Below are 15,159 nucleotides of genomic sequence, written 5' to 3' on the forward strand. Positions count from 1 at the left end.
ATCTACTTGCCCTGTACAAAAGCCACTTATCCCTTTGGTGCTATGTAGTGCACCGTCAAATAATGGCAGCACTCATTATAGAAGAGCTCGGATAATAGCCTCTCTGGTTATGTCAGGCTCATAGTATAGAAGGATTTGAATACTAGTGATTTCCTTATTTTGCCTCTTTCCTGCAGATCAACCCATTCATCCTTTTCCTTTCATTCACCCACTTATATCTAGCGTTTCCCCTTTACATTGGCTTCCATTCATTCTTTCATCAGCCTTTCACCATTCTGTTTGTCAATCCATCCATCCGCCCATCCATATCCAAATCTACCCATCCATTCCCAAACATATCCATCCATCCATCTGAGCCATCTGTCCATCCTTTCGCTCACCCATTCTTCCACTCATGCATCAATTTACCCTTTCACTCATCCATCCTTCCGCTTACTGATCCATTCACTCTGCAACCCATCTATCTTTTCACCCTTTCCTTCATCAACACATCCACCGTGCATCCACCATCCCTGTCACTCATCCATCCTTTCACTCATTCATCCATCTAGCAAGCCACACATATTCATACACTCACTCATCTAGCCACCCTTTCACCCACACATCCATCCATTCACTCACTCACTCACCCACCCTTACACGTTAATTATGGGCCTTTGTCTGCCGAGCTGCAGAGAAGAGGCTCATCAAGAGCTCCACCACTGCTGTAGCTGCTAAAGGGAGTGGTTCACGACCCCCCTGGCCAAACCTATTCTTCCAGCTCCAAATCTATCATTCAAACTTATCCATCCTTCCTCCCTTCCACTCATCCATCCATACGTCCTTTCGCTCATCCATCCACTTTCACCCCCTCCATCCACCCTTTCACTCATATTCATCCACTTTCACTCATCCCTCCATCCAGCCATCCTTTTGCTCTTCCATCTTTCACCCCTCCATCCTCCTTTCCACTAATATCTATGCACCCTTTCACTCATCCACCCATCTGCTCTTCAGTCTTTCATCCCAGCCATCCTCCTTTCCATTCATATCCATCCACCCTTTCACTCATCCCTCAATCCACTGTTTCATTCAACTATCCACCCATCAATCTATCCATCCTTCCACCCAGCCATCCATCCATCCATCCATCCATCCATCCATCCATCCATCGTTCCACCCACTCCATCAGCCATTCACCCACTCCATCAGCCATTCACCCACTCCATCAGCCATTCACCCACTCTTTCTCTCATTTATCAATCCACCCTTTTCATTCAACCATCCATCCTTTCACTCATTCATCCACTTTCACTCCATCCATTCATTCACCCCCTCACTCATCCATCCTTACTATCCACCCTTTCCCTCATCCATCCACTTTCACCCCATCCATCCATTCACCCTTGCACTCAACCATCCATTCTTTCACTTATCCATCCTTACATCCACCCTTTCACTCATCCATCCATGTATATATCCATCCACCCTTTCATGTCAATTATGAACCTTTGTCTGGACATGAGAAAGAAGAGGCCCATTAAGAACTCCACAGCTGCTGTAGCTGCTACAGCGGCGTGTTCAGATGCCCCTGGTGCATGCACAAAGTAAGATGAGAGGCCCAGTGCAAGGAGAGAAATGAGGGTGTACCCGAGTATTGCATGAATTCCCCATGGGTAAACTAATGAGCTTTAATGTAAGCCCTGGATAAGATATAAGAGGCCAAGGGGGCAGGTCAGGGCAGTCAGAGGGGGCAGCAGAGGGGAGTGGGGTGGGGTTAACAAGTACAGGCACCAGGTGAAACATAAGGTGTAAAGGAAAAGTAAAGTGCAAAGGAGGGTTGTGCAGGGGCATAATGAGAAGGGAAAGCATGGGCTTTACTGTAGGCCCACGGAGGCCATGGGTGAGAAGGGATCTTGGGGCCGATTTGAGGCTCAAGGGTGAAGCACAAAATAAAAGGCAGGGGGGGTCACAAGGTTAAAGTCAGAGCAGGAGACAAGAGGCCCTTAAGGCAGCCACATACATTCCAGTGATTTGAGTGTTCTGGAGCTGCAGGCGCTCCATGTTTGTCTCCTGCTAAAGGAAACTGAAAGGACCAGAGGAGGGCCTGTAAGCCACACAAGAGCCTCAGGGAGAAAGCAAAAAGACTCTTACCGAAATTAAAGTGCAGGCCCCAGCTTTTGCATTGACCCTTTCACTGCCAATAAACTGCTCAGAGCTCCTTATTAACTAGCTGAGACCAAAAGGGTTGAACAGGCTGCAGCTGTGTATTGGATTACCGTAAGACTGTCTACTTGTCCTTTGGACAAGTTAGAAATTAAAACTTCTTGCCCTTGTAAGGAATCTAGATGTCTCGGGCGTCGGGAGATAGGAATTCCCTACCCCTGCTTGGCAATATTTTGGTGCATTCAAGACCTAGTCTGACTCATACCACAGGTAACACATGGACTATTTGGACAAGTTTACCTGTCCATGGCCACTTCCCTTGTGGCGCATGTGTGGTGTGTCATCTCACCACACGTAAAACACAACTTGATTTGGGACTCCAAACATGGATACTAACGATTTATACTAACTAATTCAGATGCAGTCATTTATTTGATCCAATGTCCCTGTAATTTGAAATACGTGGGGATGACTATACGGAAATTTAAAACCAGGATGATAGAACATAAAAGCTCTATCAAACACAAGAAAACTAACACGAAGCTTACTCGCCATTTTCTGGATGCAGGACACACAGAAGAAGACTTTAGATGAGTAGTCTTAGATAAACCCCACCATCATAAAAACATGGGTCCTCTTGACACAGTCCTGTTTTACAGAGAACAACAGTGGGTGTTCCAATTGGGCAGCCACTAGACAGGCCTGAATGATGATATACCATAGTGCACAGTTTGAGAGATAGATATACACTATGGCATGCGGCTGCAAGCCCTATTCTGTGTTCTTTCAACCTAGTATTTGTGTTCCATTACTAGACATGATAGTGGCACCTGTTCTACATCATCTAACGTTGAACTCCTCTTTCAGACATTCCCTTTGAGGCATCCTCCTTCTTGCGAGGTATTCCTCCTTTTTAGGTCTCGCTGAGTCAGCGCATGCACTGCTCTGCGAGACATTTAGTAGGTGGATTTCCAAAGTGCTATCCCACGTCTTGGCTGGCCTAGTGCTTGCATTCACACGAGCGTGCGCAGCCGCCATCTGTCTTTTGCGATCACTTTCACTTACGTTCATATTCAGTGCTTTCTGTGAAAGACTTACTGTGTAGCAATAAACATGCGCGAGTCCCTATTGTCCACTGCTCTAACCAGACTGTAGTTATGTAGCTGTCTGATTACGCACACACAGACTACTGCAGTGCATTAACTAATAGAGGTGTCATACTGTGTTTATTTTTAACTAAAGCGTTAATGCTTGAAAACTTATTTTTTTAACTTCCTGCTTAACCATGGCTCACTCAAGGCCAGGTGGCATCCACCCTCCTTTTCTACAGAACATTCTTGCCATTGGGTGTTCCCAAATGTTGGCAAGCATGCTTCAGGTCCGTGCATGCTAGTAACACTCAAACGCAACAGCTGTGTTTAATGGGGAACATGCAGTAACCTACATGCACAAAGGGGTTTTTTCTTTTGGCTGTGTGTAGAATTGGCACGAGCTCACCGCAGGTTGTTTATTTTTTTGACAGCGCTGCTGGACAGGACGCGGTGCAGCCCAAGCTCTCCGGGAGGGGGGAGTAAAGGGCAGGAAAATCTGAAGTACGTCTTGGGAAATACATGCCGCACCTACATTTTTTTCCTCTATGCGGACGCCAGGTACATGGAAGGTGCAGTGTGTTCAGCGTTAGCTTTTTAATTTGACTGTTCTGGCAAATTCGTCAAGGCGCCTATAACATCAGCGGGTAAAATAGTCCATATCAGAGCGACAACAGTATAAGAGTTGGGCAGCATGATGGACAGTCAAGAGTGCTTCAGATGGGGCAAGCCAGGGAGACGTGAGGCAGCAATACATTTTAATGGTCCTTTGCAGGCTCCTCCAAGCAACTTTTAACGAGGTAGTTCTGGTACTTGTATTACCATCCAGTGCATCCACAGCGGGCCTCATGTTAATGTTCAGCAATACTTTTAATGGGACATTGTTTGCCCTATTTTTGATGGACAGCACCCAGACACAGATTCATATGTCTAAAGATAAAGTATTGTCATACCATGCACCAGACACACCGCAAGGGGTGCAGCAATGTCAAAGGGGAGTCAACATTCTCTAACGGGCAACGTTGTGTCTTAAAACCTATTCTTTGAAAGAGGCTGGCGAGCTGGCCGAAACGGGTCGAGATGAGGTTTATTTGCGCATTGCACTTTTTCACCAAAATCATGTCTGGAAATTAATATATTTTGGACTGCTCTGTTGGGGTGACTTTCCCTTGCTGCTGGAGTGATCATGACATGTTACACAGGGGGTGACAGCCTGCCCAGATACCTGCATTTTGCAGGTTCTTCTAGTGTGTTACATTAGCTCTGCCCATCCTTTCTACGATGATAAAGCAAGTCCGGCTGACTTGGATCGTTGGAACCCATATTTACAGTCTCGCCCAGTCCATACAAATACTTATTCTTACTTGTTATGTATTGCCCCTCCCCTAACCTGGAATGGAATGCAGCAATTACTGCTTGTGTTTAAAGCACCCCGACAGGCTGAGCCAATTTCAGAATTTCATGGGGGCTTAAAAAGTCTTCACTCTCATTGGAGAATTGAGAGTGGGCCCTGCCAGCCAATCAGGTAATTCGGAGTGCAGCCTAAAATTCCTAGTTTAGGACAGCATTAGAATCTCTCTCAGAACAAACGATCCATTCAAAGCTGAGGCAATGTCCTAGGAGAAGCTGCTGGTGGGTGAGGCGAAGGGAAGGGAGACAAAACGGTGAGATTACTGTGACGTGGCTGTGGGGATGCAATCATTGACTTTGAAGCTGGTCAGTCTCACCGGGTGTTTGTTAAACGGCCTGTGCGCGCTCACCACTGGCGGTGGTCCATACCATCGCTGACTGGTTCTGTAGTGGTGTTCGCCACTATTTAGGGCCTCAGAGCGATTCCTTTTATTTTCGTAGGCCCAATATAAACAGTCATTATGAAGCGTGGGCTGCAATTAATTGAGCAGTACATGGTGCCGGTGAGGCCATATGGGGGGTGTAAGCAGTGTTTATAAGTATGCATTTTGTAATGCCAAACTTAAAACCGACATGTAGCCATTTCTGTGTGATGCGCCACTCTCAACATATTATTGCCTAGTGGGAAGATTGGACTGTCAACTGGCCCACCCATGTTTCTCCCACCAGGCTGTCTGCTATGTTTTTTTCCCCCCAGAGTTTTATATAGGGTATCAGGTTTTAGAGCGCTTTACATGTGTTTCATAAGGACACGTTTATATTTTTTAAGCACCGGAAGATTACGTGATTTGCCCAGAATCACAGGAGTTGAGCGTCGTTGCAGAGACTTGAAACCAGTTCCCCAGATTTGAGGTTGACCGCCCTAGCTGTTAGGCCACACCCTCTCCATAGACTCCATGTTTAAATTATAGCGTTTCATCACATATGATTTTGGTCTTGCTCTTATGTGTGTGGTTTAAAAAAAATCAGCATTGATTTTTTTTTCTACGCCAGGTGAAGTAACTTCTTAGTAAAAAAAAACATTTTTATCAAAATAATGTGCTCTAAGAGATCTTTCTTTTTTACACAGTTTGACTCCTTTGAAAAAGGGGCCGATTTGCAGGCCTAGAATTAATGTCATGAAGAGTGCACCAGACATTATTTTGCCCCGGTTTGTTTTACAGTGGATTCAAACTCCGCTCCCCCAGCTCGAGTGGATTCAAAGACAATTCGTATTTCCCTGTTCAGTCTGGATCGAGCAGTTCCTTAATATAGTCTTTCTGGCACGTCTTGTTTCTAAGGCATGGTGTATTTTCTTCTGGTAATGAAAGCTTACCACGAGAGCCCTGGAGGCGGTTTTACATTTAATCGTTTCTTAAAATCAGATACAAACAACTATTTGTTAAGCTGGTGGGTCTCAGCTTTGGGACCTGCTGGCTTTGCCGGGGGTTTTCAGCAATGCTGTGCAGCAGTCCCGATACTGTGCAGCACGTTTAAAGAGTAACCACAACAAGCATTGGCATAGCCAATAGGTCTCGCCTTTGGGACCTTATAAGTGTTTAGTTATCCAGCACAATATCCGTGGTGCAACAACATCAACTGTTGCATGGCTAAACACTTATAAGGTCCCAAAGGCGAGACCTATTGGCTATGCCAATGCTTGTGTGTTAGGCACTCTTGACATATACGGAGACTGATGCACATTGGATGTAATTATTTACTTTCACTCAGAATTTATCATTAATTATTTAGGATTAGTTATTACGATCTTTGAGAATTGATTACATCTTTTTGCCCTGCTATTGGCCATATTTTGATATTTTTGAGTAATTTGCTTTTTTGAAGTAAAACAAACTTAATTTCTACACATATTGTTAGTTACGATGTTTATTTTATTAAGATTAGTCCGCCGGTCTTGTGATTAAATGCTGGTAGCAAGACCATATGTTTGTATTAACATTACACTAGTCCGCTTCGTTTGTGTCCCTGGTTTCCATGGTTATCAGACGTGTGATCGTCATTACGTTAAACGTAAATGGCAAGACGTCATTTCCGTACGCTAACACTTTCGATTACAAGTACATATACGACAATGAATGAGCTGCTCGACACTCCCGTCAGAGTCTACTGGGAATGCCGTAGCGTTATTTGAGGTGAGCAGTTGCCCGTACAAATCGAGATAGTAACACGGATGCATGTTAGAAGCTATTGGTTATATTTAGTTTTCGACAAGAGGCAGTTGGATTTCAGCTTAGACACACGACTTTTGCTCCACTAACTAGCCTCTTTGTATCACGAACTGACTTGGGTCTCATCAACTACGTGCTCTGTAAAACTCTCTCCTGACGTATCATTTTGCTTTATTCACCGAGAATTTAGCGTTTTGTTATTGTTGTACTCTAGATAGATGTGACATTACATGGAGCTTCGCCCTGAATCATGCATATTATTTTAAGTCATGTTGTGTCTCACTTTGTTCATGTAGTATGGGAGAACAAGGGTACCGCGAAAAGCTAACCTGGGGTTAACATATGTTTAGGGAAACAATGGTTGAATGTTGGCCCCAATGTGTCCGGTGCAGAAAGTATGATCACTGAGGGGGACACAGGGTTATAATTTAAGCTACACAATTAATCATCAAGGGAGCACAAAAGTAAGGGAGCATATGTAGTGTAAAATAGACCATTTATTTTACACAGGCAAGACTTTCCGTAATCAGAGTAATCAGTTGCTCACATAAAGTGAAAAGTGTGTGATGTGACAAAGTGAGGTGAAATAAAAACATATCATATTGACAACAAAAATAGGAACTCCCATGAGTATATACAATTAAGGAAGTTCCTGTTGTAGAGGTCGACGGCGTTTTGATCTTTTAGGAACTTAAGATCATCTTCAGGACAATAAGTGAGCAATCTGAAATCTCTGAAGGCACGGTCCCTGGGGGGGTCGAGGTCGTGGTCTCTTTACTGGTGCAGGGGATGCCGTTTGCGTGGGACGTTCTATGGTTCTTGAATCATCAGAGTAAGGCCTACTTCCAGCTGGAGGTAGTGCATGAGGGCAATCTATTCTGAGAATGTTCTAGAACCACTCGTGTGCTCGGAGTTAAAATTTTAATTTCAGGGCATCGGCAGTGAAGTGCCAAGGCTTGACGCGAGCCCATAGAGCTTGGTGGTACTTGAGTTGCCGTGTTATTAGCAGGCGGGATTCAACCCGGTCACTCCAGGTTGAATCATTTCCGTGCGTCGGCCAGGACGGTGCTTCACTCCCCACCGGGACTCTGACTTAATTTCAGACAAGGTCCTTGCGGTCCCCTTGTGTTGGAGGAACCAGATGATGAAGCATGTCACCCTCTGGAGAGTGAGGGTTTTCGTCCTGTTGCACCTTTCCACTCTCTGACATTTTGCCTTGGTCTAATACATCCTATATTCAGTGTGAGGCATTATAATGGAAGTAGTATAGGATAGATTGATTATGCTACTTACCAGTATGCATCTGTTCTTGGCATGTAGGGCTGCTGACATTCATATCTGTGCATAGATCGCCGCCTAGTGTTGGGTCCGGATGATTGCACATTGTTGTCCTGGAAGAGTCTTCGAAGTATCACGAGATAGGTGGCTCCTCCCCTGGACTACAGTGCGCATGGGCATCCTCTCCATCCTTAGATTGTTTTTCGCCATTGTGGCAGTGATGGAGTAGATAGGAAGTGATGACCATGCTATACAGAAATTCTGAGTGCTGCAGCCGCGACAGGCGCCGGGGAGGAGGGTGGGCGATATGAATGTCAGCAGCCCTACATGCCAAGAACAGATGCATACTGGTAAGTAGCATAATCAGTTCGAGGCATGTGGGCTGCTGAATTCATATCTGTGCATAGAATATATAGCAGTACCTCCCCTAGCGGCGGCTACCTGTGCCAGCTGCAGCAGTCTGGAAAAGAGTTTTGAGACCAGCCTGTCCTACAGCTGCCTGCTGTTTTGAGTGTACATCTACGCAGTAGTGTTTGGTAAATGTATGTATAGTGGACCAAGTGGCTGCTCTACAAATTTCGTGTAAAGTGATGTTTCCTAGGAAAGCCATGGATGCCCCTAACTTTCGTGTTGAGTGGGCTCGTGGGGGAACCGTTAATGTGCGTTTAGCTTTGTGATAGCAAATCTGAATGCATTTAACGATCCATCTGGCTATTCCTGCTTTGGAAATGGCGTTGCCCTTGTGTTGTGGAGAGAAGGCAACGAAGAGTTGTTTAGTTTTTCTAAAATCCTTTGTCCTGTCAATATAGTACATGAGAGCCCACGTTACATCTAGTGTATGGAGCATTCTTTCCGTGACATTTTGCGGATTTTGGAAGAAAACGGGCAGTTCGATAGTTTGGTTAATGTGGAACTGTGATATGACTTTGGGCATGAACTTGGGGTTGGTGCGTAGGACAACGCTGTTTGCGTGGACCTGAATGAATGGCTCCTGAATGGTTAGTGCCTGGAGTTCACTAACTCTTCTTAAGGAAGTGATGGCCACTAGGAAAGCCACTTTCCAGGTGAGGAATTGAATCTCATATGAATGGAGAGGTTCAAAGGGCGGACCCATCAGTCTGGTGAGGACCAAGTTGAGGTTCCACACTGGTGCTGGTGCTGGTGGGTGTCTCGGGGGAATTACTCGTTTGAGTCCCTCTAAGAACGCTTTAACGGCAGGTACTTTGAATAAGGAGAGGTGCTGCCTGTTTTGGAGGTAGGCTGCTATCGCGGTCAAATGGATGCGTATGGAGTTGTATGAACAATTGTTACTTACCTGTAAACAGGTGGTTCTCCAGTATTGGTGTCTTTCATAGATTCACATGCTTGAATATTCCCCGTCGTCGGAGTGGGAGTCCCACGGTAAATAAAATAGCAATATATATATATATATATATTAAAATATATACATAAGTAATCATATAATTAGTGCATATAGGTGTAAAACACACATAGTGTACCTATAAGAGAAAAACTCCATAGGAATACAATGGAGAGAGACAAAAGACCTTTGTAGTCTATCTCTGTCATTATGTAAGTCCGAACTCCAGCCAATCAGGCGTCAGCCCCTCTCTAGAACCTTCTCCTCAGAGCTTCTCACCTCAGATTTTCGTAGCACAAGAGTGACTGTAAAGTGCATGAGGAGAAGAGAGCCTCTGAAGGGAGGAGGGAGGGTCGCATGTGAATCTATGAAAGACACCAATACTGGAGAACCACCTGTTTACAGGTAAGTAACAATTGTTCTTCTCCAGTATTAGGGTGTCTTTCATAGATTCACATGCTTGAATATAGAATAGCTAGCAGTAACAATCACCATTGTTTCCATGCCAAAATAGATTCAACATATATAGATAATCAATCTTCTTATGCATAAAAACAGTATTGAACAACTGTAACATTGTAAATGCATAATATATATGGAAACAATATGGAGGCGGGAGGAAGAGGCTCACCTTACTTAAAAAGATTGCGCAGCACTGCCTGTCCCACTGCAGCATCCTCCTCGCTTAAAGTTGCCAAGCAGTAGTGCTTAGTAAACGTGTGTCTGGTCGACCACGTAGCTGCTCTGCAGATGTGTTGCAAAGATACTCCAGCAAATAAGGCAGTAGATGATGACACTGCCCTAGTGGAGTGTGCCCTCACTGGAGACTGCAGAGGTTTATTTGCCCTTTGGTGGCAGAAGACAATAGCTGCCGAGATCCAGCGTGCAATCGTTGGTTTAGTAACCTGACGTCCTTTATGACAGCGTCCATATGCTATAAAAAGTTGATCGGATTTCCTGAAAGAAGCTGTCTTACTGATGTAGAACTTAAGACACCGCTTGACGTCCAAAGAATGTAATCTTTGTTCTGCAGGTGTCTGAGGATTGGCAAAAAAGGTCTTTAATATTACTGGCTCATTAATGTGAAAGTCAGTAGGCACCTTGGGTAGAAATGATGGATTGGTGCGTAACACTGCAGCATCCGGTTTGAACTGCAGGAACGGAGGTTTGATGGTAAAAGCATGGATGTCACTGACACGACGAGAAGACGTTAGTGCCAGAAGTAGGGCTACTTTCCAAGTGAGATATTTTAGGTCGGCCTTGTGAATGGGCTCAAACGGAGGTCTCATCAATTGTGCCAACACAACGTTGAGGTGCCACAACGGAGGAGGACGCCGAACTGGCGGAAATTTCCGGAATAGGCCCTTAAAGAATTGGCGGATTATTCTTGAGGAACAAAGGGAATTTGATCCATCTTGCCGGAAACGGGAAATGGCTGCTAGAAAAACCCTTAGGGTTGCATGCGACAGTCCAGAACTGGCTAGGTGCAAGAAGAATGGTAGCAATTGCTCTGCCGTGGAATGTATCGGATGAACTCCGTTGGCAGCACACCAATGGCAGAATCGTTTCCATTTAAACTTGTACGTCCTGATTGTAGAAGGTGCTCTTGCCTGGGCCAAAATATCCCTACAATCCTGGGGGATGTCTAGGTGGGCGAACTCATGGTGTTCAGGTTCCATGCTGATAAGCTCAGTGAGGAGGGATTTGGATGACAAATTCTCCCTTCGCTCATGGTAAGCAGATCCGTCCGATGTTGCAGGAGGATTGGCTGGCATTGGGACAGGAGGAGCAGTTCTGAGAACCACGCTTGCCGTGGCCAGCGCGGGGCTATTAGGATCAGGTGGCAAGGCCGTCTCCTCATCTTCCAAAGAACCCGAGGTATGAGGGGTATTGGAGGAAAGGCGTACGCAAATAGATTGCACCAGTTTATCAAAAGGGCATTCCCTTGTGATTGCTTGTGGGGATGCCAGCTTGCGTAATTTCGGCATTTCCGGTTCTCCGGCGTGGCAAAGAGATCGAGTTGCGGACGGCCCCATAGTTGGAATATCCTCTCTAGAGTGGGTTGGTGTAACTCCCACTCGTGGGTCGACGAGGAGGACCTGCTCAGGGAATCCGCTAGGACATTGGATACTCCTGGCAGGTGTACTGCCGTAAGCAAGATCTGATGACTGAGAGACCAGTCCCAAATTCTTTGAGCTAGCCTGGAGAGACTTGGGGATCTTGTTCCGCCCTGTTTGTTGACATAGTGCATACAGGTTGTGTTGTCTGTCTGTATTAGCACTGACTCTCCTTGGAGCAAAGGCAGAAACGATTTTAGAGCCAGAAAAATCGCCATGAGCTCCAACCTGTTGATGTGCCAAGATCTTTGATGTGTGGACCATCTTCCCTTCACAGAGAGATCCTCCAAATGAGCGCCCCATCCTTCCAATGAGGCGTCTGTTGTGAGTGTTCTGTCCGGTGGCAGCGACAGAAAGGACATGCCTTCCGTCAAGTTGGCTGGAATTGCCCACCATGCGAGTGCTGACTTTATCTGATCTGTGACACATATCATGTCGTGGAAAGATCCCGTTACCTGACGCCACTGAGCATCCAGAGCTTCCTGGATAGGACGTGTCCTCAGCCGGCAATGAGGGATCAAGGCAATGGATGATGACGCCATCCCCAGAAATGATTTTAATAGTCTCACAGAAACTGACTCTCTTGATCTGATCAGAGCCACCAGTCGCAGCATCTTTTTGAGACGCTCCTGGGAGAGGAATGCCTTCGCTGACACAGTCTCCAGAGTTGCGCCCAGGAAATCTCTTTGTTGGTACGGATGAAGTTGGGATTTTTCCACATTTACGGACAGGCCTAAAGAGCGAAACACGTTCTGGCACAGAAGAGTGTGTTGTCGCAGGTGAGTGCTTGACTGAGATTTCAGGAGAAAATCGTCCAGGTATGGAAATATTTGCACTCCCTGGAGGCGCAAATACGCTATTACTGGAGCCAGTACCTTCGTGAACACTCGAGGGGCTGAGCGCAGGCCAAATGGTAACACTTTGAATTGGTAATCGTGTTGACCCACTCGAAAACGCAGGAACTTTCGATGCCGCTGTAAAATAGGGATATGAAAATAGGCATCCTGGAGATCTATAGTCGCCAGAAAATCTTCCTGCAAGAGTAAGCGCAAGATGTCTACCAGCGTCATCATACGGAAGGATTGGCTCTTTATATATTTGTTTAGTGCTCTTAGATCGAGGATGGGCCTCCACTCTCCGTTTTTCTTTGTGATCAAAAAGAACCGGGAATAAAAACCTTTTCCCTTCTGAGACACTGGTACCAGTTCTATAGCTCCTTTTTGCCTTAAAAGTCGGACTTGATGCAACAGTTCTTTCATGTGAGCTGGTGGCGGTCCGGAGGGTGGAGTGTGCGGAGGGAATTTGGTGAATTCTAAGGCGTGTCCCTTCTTCACAATGTCCAAAACCCAACGGTCCTTTGAGATGGAGGACCATTGGGAAAAGAACAGAGAGATTCGACCTCCAACCTTGTCTGTCCGGTAAGAGTCACTGTCTCTTTGATGCGGATCCTCTGTATGAGGATTTTCCTCTATATGACTTGGAGGTTTGCTGCCGTGATGTTTGCTGTTGCTGTCCATAAGAGTAACGGTTGGACCCTTGATTGTAAGGTTTGTATTGTTTATTGTCTCTTCGAAAACTTGAGGAGGTGCCGCGTCCGCGTGCACCACGAAAATTACTCCGCTGAAATTGAAGGTTTCCTAGTGATCTAGCTGTTTCAGTGTCTTTTTTTATGGACTGTAGAGCTTCATCGACGTGGCTCCCAAATAAAGACTCGCCGTCATATGCCATGTTTAAGATCATAGACTGAACCTCCTGACGAAAGGATGTAGATTTTAACCATCCTTGCCTACGCAGAACAGCCGCTCCGGCAAGCTGACGGAAACCCATGCAGGCGATGTCCACTGCACAATCGATTATTTCCGCCGATGCCGCTTCTCCCTCTTGGAGCAACTTCATTGCCTCCACTTTAGATGGCTCTGGTAACTCCTGAACCACATCCGAGATATCAGCCCAAACTTGTCTGTCATATCGTCCCAGGATGGCCAAGGCATTAGCTGCTCTAACCACCGTAGAGGCCATAGAAGAGAATTTACGCCCTATGGCATCCATCCGACGTCCGTCACGATCCGGAGGCGAGGTGATAGAAGATGCCGGATTTTTCGCCTTACGTTGCGCTGCCTGCGTAACGACCGACTCAGGTTTAGCCTGACCCGTGAGGCATGCTGGGGTTCCTATCGGTGCCTTATATTTCTTTTCCAATCGAGGCACCTGAGCTGGCAAGGTATTCGGTGTCTGCATTAATTTTTTGCCTTCTTCCCAAATAAACTCAACTATGGGAATAGCATGAGTCTGTTTGTAGGGTTGATTCTTGAAATCATAAAGGAAGCAATCTTCCTCCCTGCGCTCCGTTGTTAACTTAAAACGGTGTGATGCCCTTTCCATCAGTTGGTGAAAATTGGCTATGTCCACTGGAGGTGAATCCCCTGTTACTATCTGTGAGGGGGATGGTGTTTGTGCCTGGTAATTGTCCCACTCCGCCATATCATCATCATTGTCATCTACATCCCCATCATCATCTGGGATTTCACCCTCTTCTGGGTCCTGAGGGCCTTCCTCTACAGGCTCATAATGAGGCAACACCCTTTCCGGAACCTGTCGTGGAGGTACAGGCGGCATCTGTGGAGCAGGATTTACAATAGGTACCGGTGGAATAATTGCTGGAATCACCGGGGTTGACGGAACCTCTGAACGTTGAGGGGATAGAGGGAACCGTTGGTTGTAGTCGTCCAACATGCGTTGGAGATTAGTAATGAGCGACAGAGGAAGAGTCGCCGTCTTATGCTTCGGAGGGGCCTGGTGTATATATACCGGATCCTCATCCTCACTACTGACATCCTGGCACTTAATAACCAAGTCAGATGGACTTTGTGCCGTTCCGAAAGACTCCGGTAACCCCTCGGATTCCTGATCCGAATCTGTAGCGAATAATGGTGAGGGAGGCTGTGCAACTGCCAAAGGAATATTATGTTCCTGGCTCTCCAAGCCCACAGTAGGAGGTAATGGTGTCCAAGAAACTCCTTCCCTTCTTGTTTTCTGGGTAGTCGCCACACCGCGTATTCGTACCCTTACGAATGTCTGTGGGGATGTACTCGTCGACGGAGCCGTCGTCGAAGGAATGATGGTCGACGGAATTATCGTCGACGACGTCTGTGGCAACAAGATTGCCGTCGTCGGATTCGCCGTCGACGGGGCCATCGTCGACGGAGCCGCCGTCGACGGAGCCGCCGTCGACGGAGCCACTGCCGACGGAGCCGTCGTCGAGGTCTTCGTAGACAAGGCTTTCGTCGACGGAACCACCGTCGACAGTGTCGTCGTCGGGATCTTCTTTTTCTTCGCCGACGGAATGGGTGTCGACGAGCTCGACGACGTCTTCGTCGACGACACAGTCTTCGTCGACGGAACCTTTACCTTCTTCGTCGACGTCGAAGTAATGGGCACAACAGAAGTCACCGCCCTTGAAGAAGTGATGGTAATCGTCGACGAGGATAACGTCGACATAACGCTCGTCGACGACGAAGCAGCTGACGTCGTCGTCGGGGTCACCGTCGACGAGGTAGAAACAGCAGATCTCGTCGTCGGGAGCATCGTCGACG

The 15,159-nt window shown here is 46.5% G+C and overlaps 1 protein-coding gene across 19 annotated transcripts in view; it reads right to left on the bottom strand.

The window, feature by feature from the left end:
* EIF4G3 (eukaryotic translation initiation factor 4 gamma 3) overlaps positions 1-15,159 on the bottom strand; it is a 1,568,346-nt gene that overhangs the window by 1,046,712 nt on the left and 506,475 nt on the right. The window lies entirely within an intron of this gene.

Source organism: Triturus cristatus, chromosome 1_2 (genome assembly GCF_964204655.1).
Source record: "Triturus cristatus chromosome 1_2, aTriCri1.1, whole genome shotgun sequence".
NCBI lineage: Eukaryota > Metazoa > Chordata > Amphibia > Caudata > Salamandridae > Triturus > Triturus cristatus.